Source organism: Sus scrofa, chromosome 4, assembly GCF_054392235.1.
Source record: "Sus scrofa isolate SSC_HxYL_T2T_F1_AM1 chromosome 4, Sscrofa_HxYL_maternal_Yorkshire_Landrace_v2.0, whole genome shotgun sequence".
NCBI classification, from domain to species: domain Eukaryota; kingdom Metazoa; phylum Chordata; class Mammalia; order Artiodactyla; family Suidae; genus Sus; species Sus scrofa.
The window spans coordinates 83,945,733-83,951,732 of record NC_139386.1 but is presented as its reverse complement, the minus strand read 5'-3'; the positions used below and the strand labels follow the sequence as shown (position 1 = coordinate 83,951,732).

Below are 6,000 nucleotides of genomic sequence, written 5' to 3'. Positions count from 1 at the left end.
CTGGCTCCAATTCTCTGGGGGCATCAGGATTGCAGCTGTGAGACCCTTAAAGGGGGACAGTGAGTGCCTTGTTTTCCATTCCCTTTGTAAGTTTTTTTTTTTTTTTAATATTTTTGTTTGTTTTGCTGTGCCTGTGACATTTGGAACTTCATGGGCCAGGGGTCGAACCTGTACCACAGCAGCGACAACATCAGATCCTTAACCCACTGAGCCACCAGAGAACTCCCTGTAAGGTGTTTTTATGGAACAGAATTTAAAAATTTTAATTGAGTCAGATTTTGCTTTCTAAAAGGTACAGCCTTGCCTTTGTCATCTGTCCCTAATACTCTTCATTTTGTTTTGTTTTGTTTTTTGTTTTTTGTCTTTTTAGGGCTGCACCTGTGACATATGGAAGTTCCCAGGCTAGGGGTTGAATAGGAGCCTTGGGAGGTAAGGACGAGGGAGAGGACAGCACTCGTGGTTTCAAGTGCTGCCAAGGTGCACATACTGGAACCACAGGTAAGAGGCCACAGGTTGGAGATCTGAGGCTACAGGTGCCCCTGAGCTCTTTCACCAAGAGGAGGGGGCACCCTCTTCCTGGGGGGTGGAGGTGGGAGTCACCTAGGAAGCAGCAGCTTGGCCACGCGGAATGCCCTGCTGGGAAGGGGGGTCTGTGGGGCCAGGATTGTGCTTATGCCACACCGTCTGCTGGCTGAGCACAGGATGGGAGGGCCCGGGCTCCTTGCTCAGGTGCTCGGGCTTCATGGACCTGCTCCCATGGCTCCTCCTGCCCTTTGCAATGTGACCTGCTGTGCTCTGCCTCCTTTGTGCAGCTCATTCTCAGGCAAAAGGCGCTCCCTGCACTGACTGGCCTCCTCCGGGCATCCCACTAGAGTCACCTCCTCAGTGTGCATCTCGAGCTGGGCTCGGCACTGCAGAGGTGCATGTGGGTCACTGTGCAAGCTGGAGATTTTGTGTTGGGGACATTATGGGGCAACTTGCGTGCTAGTTGTACTAAGTGTGTCTGCGTAGCAAGGGCGACCTTCAGGACCTCTGACCCTGCAGGAAGCAGTGGCACACGGCCAGGCTCCACGGTCACATCCTGACGGCTGCTGTTTGTACCCAGTTTCCTGAGGTGGAGGAGACAAAGGCCTCTTCTTGGTCCCAGGTGCCAGCCTGGCCAGGCAAAGACAAAGGGACACTTAGATAAAGTCTCCAGACACCCGCTTAGCTGCAAAATTGCCTCTCCAGCGTCGCATGTTGTGCAAGTCTGCAGATCTTCAAGGGAATTTCTGGAGCTGGCTCCAGTGAGCCTGTGCTCTAACTTCTCCTTCTGCTGTGGGAGGGAACAGGGAAGGGATTAGCTGTCTTTTTTCCCCTTCCAGAGAACTGCCAAAACAATTTGGACTCTCCCAGATGGAGCCAGTTTTGAATTGTGGTTCTCTGGAGGCTGCTTTGGAAGAAGACTCAGCAGTTCTGAGAACCCCGCTGCTGGGGCTGCCAACCTGCTCGTTTCCCTGGCTGCAGCCTCTGTTCCCTGGCGTCGGGTCAGCACGGCCCCGCGCTCTCCGTGGGCTCACAGCCGCGGCCTGGCCCTGGCCTGCTGGTCGCAGGGGCCCCAGGCAGTGCGTGGGCGGAGGCTGGGCTCTGGCTGCCTTGTCCCTCCTGGGGCCGGCACCCCCGGCTGGGGTGCACGTGGCTTGGGTGCCTCCTGGAGCTGAGACGGAAGGTGACAAGGATTGGGTCGGGTCAGAGGGAGTCATGATCATCCGCGAGCACAGGGTCAGAGTGCCAGGCGCCTTTGGATGGAGTGGGGAGCAGAGGGGTAGAGGACTGGCTGGACTTGGGCTGTCCCTGTGTCTGTCCCTGGGAGCGGGTTGCAGAGCCCTGGTCTTGATTTCTGGCTTGATTCAGAGAGGAGGAATGGGCCTTCTGTAGCCAGAGGGTGTGCGTGTTCAGCCGGTTTCAGGGGGCTGCCCGTGACAGGGGCTGCTGCTGAGGAAGTGAGGTCCTGGGCTGGCAGTGGCTGGAGGGAGTGTGTGCCATCGTCCCCTCTCACAGACCTTTCCCTGGAAGAGAAACACACCTAAGCCCAGAGTGGTTAGCTGCTCTTCCCAGCAACACACCGGGCAAGGGTGGGACTCAAGTCAGACCTGGCGCCCGCCAACCACCCTGTGCCTGGAGCCTCACCACTGCCGTTCACAGCTTTGGGTTGAGCCCTGAAGTGTTTTGATGACCCTTCTCATGGTTGTCTTTTGGCATCAAAATAAATGTGGAAATGAGAGGCCTGGTGGTTGACCCTGAAGGCTGGGGCCTGTCCTCTGCACCTGGTGCTGGGAACAGAGGGTAAAAGACCCTGTTTGCTGCTCCTGGGGAGGCAGGTTGGGAAGCAGACCCTGGACGCACAGCATCGTCATCTCCATGGTGCATGTGAGCAGGAGAAGAGTTGCTGAGGAGGGCTGGCAGAGCAACCGCAGATCAAGAAGCTCAAGTAGGAGCTCCCTGGTGGCTCAGCAGGTCAAGGACCTGGTATTGTCGCTGCTGGGGCTCTAGTGTAGGTTCCATTCCTGGCCCGGTAACTTCTGCCTACTGCAGGTGCAATAAAAATAAATAAATAAATAAAAATAAAAGAAGACGTTAAAAAAAAGTAAAAGCACATCAGCTTGTTTGGGGTAGTGTTTCCATTGTTTTGGTAAAAACATAATACAGAGCAGGTATGAGCTAAAAAATGCAAGTTGTATAATTGCCATGATTCCACATATGCTCCTGTGTTTGCACATAAAACTGGTATTCTGTAATAAAAGCTGAGCAGTAAAATTCATGCTAATAATCAAAACTGTAATTATTGTTTACCTTTGAACTGTTGTTTGAAACAACAGTTCAAACGATAACTATTGTTTAAATTATTGAAGCTTTAAATAGCAGAAAGCAAACATCATGACCAGTGAGGAGAGACCACTCGGAGAGGAAAAAGCTGCTTATTTCAGTTCCGTTCCTGGCACCTTCACCCTTTGCTGGGCGCTGCAAGCTGTGGCCTGAGTAGACAGGCAGGGGGGAAAGGTGAAGCGTTTGTGCTTTGTTAGTGGACATGCTGATTCTGAATCTGTGCATTCTGGATTTGAGCACAAGCAACAGTGTAGTTGGCAGCTGGGACCAGGGGCTGGGATTATGCAGACAGGGCGAGATGCTGGGTGAGGCCCCAGCCAGGAACTCGAGGTGCTGGCCCTGGGCGGGAAGGCTTGGGGCAGCTGGGGAGTGAGGCGGTGGGGGCGGGGGGGGCATGAGGCTCTAGTCCACATTGGACGCTGTGTCTTTTGAGCAGGAAAGAAAGGAGCCTGGATGTCCACTTGTTCCAGGCAGGGAAGCGTTGCCTTCAGTCACCTGGATGTGACAAGATAGTAGAACAATTGTTATTATAATTCATTTGTGGCTGGACACCTAGGGTGTTCCCACGTTTGGCTGCGTGGCCGGCCGTGCGAGCATCTCTTGAGATACTGCTTTCATTTCCTTTGGATAAATACCCAGGCGTGGGGATCGTTGGATCATAGGTAGTTCTGTTTTTAATTTTTGGAGGACTCTCCACCCTGTTCCCCACAGAGCAGGAGGGTCCTCTTCCAGTTTACCCTTGTACCAGCCGTGCGGGTGGGTCCCTTTTCTCCACATCAGCACCAGCGTTTGTTACTTGTGGTTCACAAGTGGGAGGCGATACATCGCACCGTGGTTTTGATCTGCAGTCCCTGATGCCTCATGATGTTGAGCAGCTTTTCATGTGCCTGTTGGCTGTTTGTACGTCTTCTTTGGAAAAATGTCTGTTCAGGTCCTTTGCTCATTTTTTTTTTTTTTTTTTTTTTTGGTTGGTGTTTTTAGGGCTGAACCTGCAGCATATGGAGGTTCCCAGGCTAGGGGTCAATTGGAGCCGTAACTGTCGGCCTACACCACAGCCACAGCACCGCTGGATCCGAGGCCAGATCCTTAACCCACTCAATGAGGCCAGGGATCGAACCAGTGTCCTCATGGTTACTAGTCGGGTTTGTTAACCGTTGAGCCACAACAGGAACTGCCTTTGCTCATTTTTAAATAAGGTTGTTTAAACATTTTTTTAAGAAGTTGAGTTGTTTAAGTATCATATATATTCAGATATATGGTTTGCAAATGCTTTCTGCTGCTCTGCAATTCACCTTTTCAGATTTTTTTTTTCCCATGGGCTGCACCCACGACATATGGAAGTTCCCAGGCTAGGGGTCAAATTGGAGATTTAGCTGCCAGCCTACGCCACAGCCACAGCAATGCAGGATCCGAGCCACTTCTGTGACCTACACCATAGCTCACTGCAACACCAGATCTCCGACCCGTCGAGTGAGGCCAGGGATCGAACCCACATCCCCATGGTTTCTAGTCGGATTCATATCCACTGCGCCACAGCAGGAACTCTGGTCATTTTTTCCCTTTGTACATGGTTTCTCTTGTTTCGCAGAAGCCTTTTACTTTGATGTGGTCCCACTTGTTTATTTTTGCTTTTCTTGCCTGCGCTTTTGGTGTGGTATCCAGAAAATCATAACCAAAACCAACTTCAAGCTCTTTACCTATGTTTTCTTCTAGCATTTTTAAGATTTCATGTTGTACATTCAAGTCTTTAACGTATTTTGGGTTAATTTTGTATGTGGTGTCAGATAGCGGCCCAGTTTCATTCTTTTTCATTTGCACATGAATATCCAGGTTCTCCAACCCCATTTACTGAAGAGGCTGTGCTTTCCCCATTGTATGTTCTCGGTGCCTTTGTTAATGATTATCTGACCATGTCTGTGTGGGGTTATTTCTGGACTCTCTATTCTGTTGCACTGGTCTCTCTCTCTCTCTCTCTATGTATATATATATATATGTATTTTGTCAGTACTGTATTGTGATTACTATAGCTTTGAAAGATGAATGGATAAAGAAAAGGTGGTACGTGTACACATCCAATGGAATATTGTTCAGGCCTAAGAAGGAGGAAGCCTTGCCATGTGCTACCACATGTATGAATTTGGGAGGACATTATGTAAGCGGTATAAGCCAGACACAGAGAGAAAAATACTGTTTGATTTCACTTATATGTAGAATCTAAAAGGTCTAACTCATAGAAGCAGAGAGTAGGATGGTGGTTGCCAGAGGCTGGGGGATGAGGAAAAAGGCACAAACTTTCAGGTATAAGATTACCAAGGAGTTGGAGTTCCCATCGTGGCGTGTGGTTAACGAATCTGACTAGGAACCATGAGGTTGCGGGTTCGATCCCTGGCCTCGCTCAGTGGGTTAAGGATCCGGCGTTGCCGTGAGCTGTGATGTAGGTTGCAGACGTGGCTCGGATCTCAAGTTGCTGGTGTAGGCAGGTGGCTACAGCTCCAATTCGACCCCTAGCTTGGGAACCTCCATATGCTGCGAGAGCGGCCCAAGAAATGGCAAAAAGACAAAAAAAAAAAAAAAAAAAAAAAAGATTACCAAGGAGTTCCCGTTGTGGCTTAGCGGCTTAGGAACCCAACTATTATCCATGAGGATTCATGCAGGCTTGATCCCTGGCCTTGCTCAATGGACTAAGGATCTGGCGTTGCCATGAGCTGTGGCATAGGTTGGCAGCTGCAGCTACAATTTAACCCCTGTGTGCTTCCAGGCACAGCCCTCAGAAGAAAAAAAAAAAAGATTAATAAGTTTACGTTCTGTGGCTCTAATATAAAACATAGTGATTATAGTTGATAACACCGTATTAAAAAATTGAAATTTACCGAGCAAGTAGAACTTAAATCTTCTTACCATAAAAAGACATAAATACGTGAGGTGATGGATATGTTGATTAGCTTTACTGTAATAATAATTTCACAGTGTATACATATACGACAGTGATGAGGAGACCCCTCTGCCCCCCAGGTGCCGTGGTGACAGGTAGGGAGCCTGGGTTTCTGACTCTGCCTCACAGCAGAGGCGGCCTCACCCCACCACCCAGGCTGGGTTGGGGCAGAGGCTTCTTGCTGAGAGAGGCTCCTTAGTGTC

The 6,000-nt window shown here is 50.0% G+C and overlaps 1 protein-coding gene across 1 annotated transcript in view; it reads left to right on the top strand.

The window, feature by feature from the left end:
• Nucleotides 1-1,457: 1,457 nt before the first annotated feature.
• The window catches only part of LOC146403900 (uncharacterized), a 119,695-nt gene continuing 115,152 nt past the window's right edge, over nucleotides 1,458-6,000 (top strand). The window contains exon 1 of the mRNA XM_085022440.1: nucleotides 1,458-1,708. The gene's annotated coding sequence lies outside the window, so the exon portion shown is untranslated. The remainder of the gene's footprint in view (nucleotides 1,709-6,000) is intronic.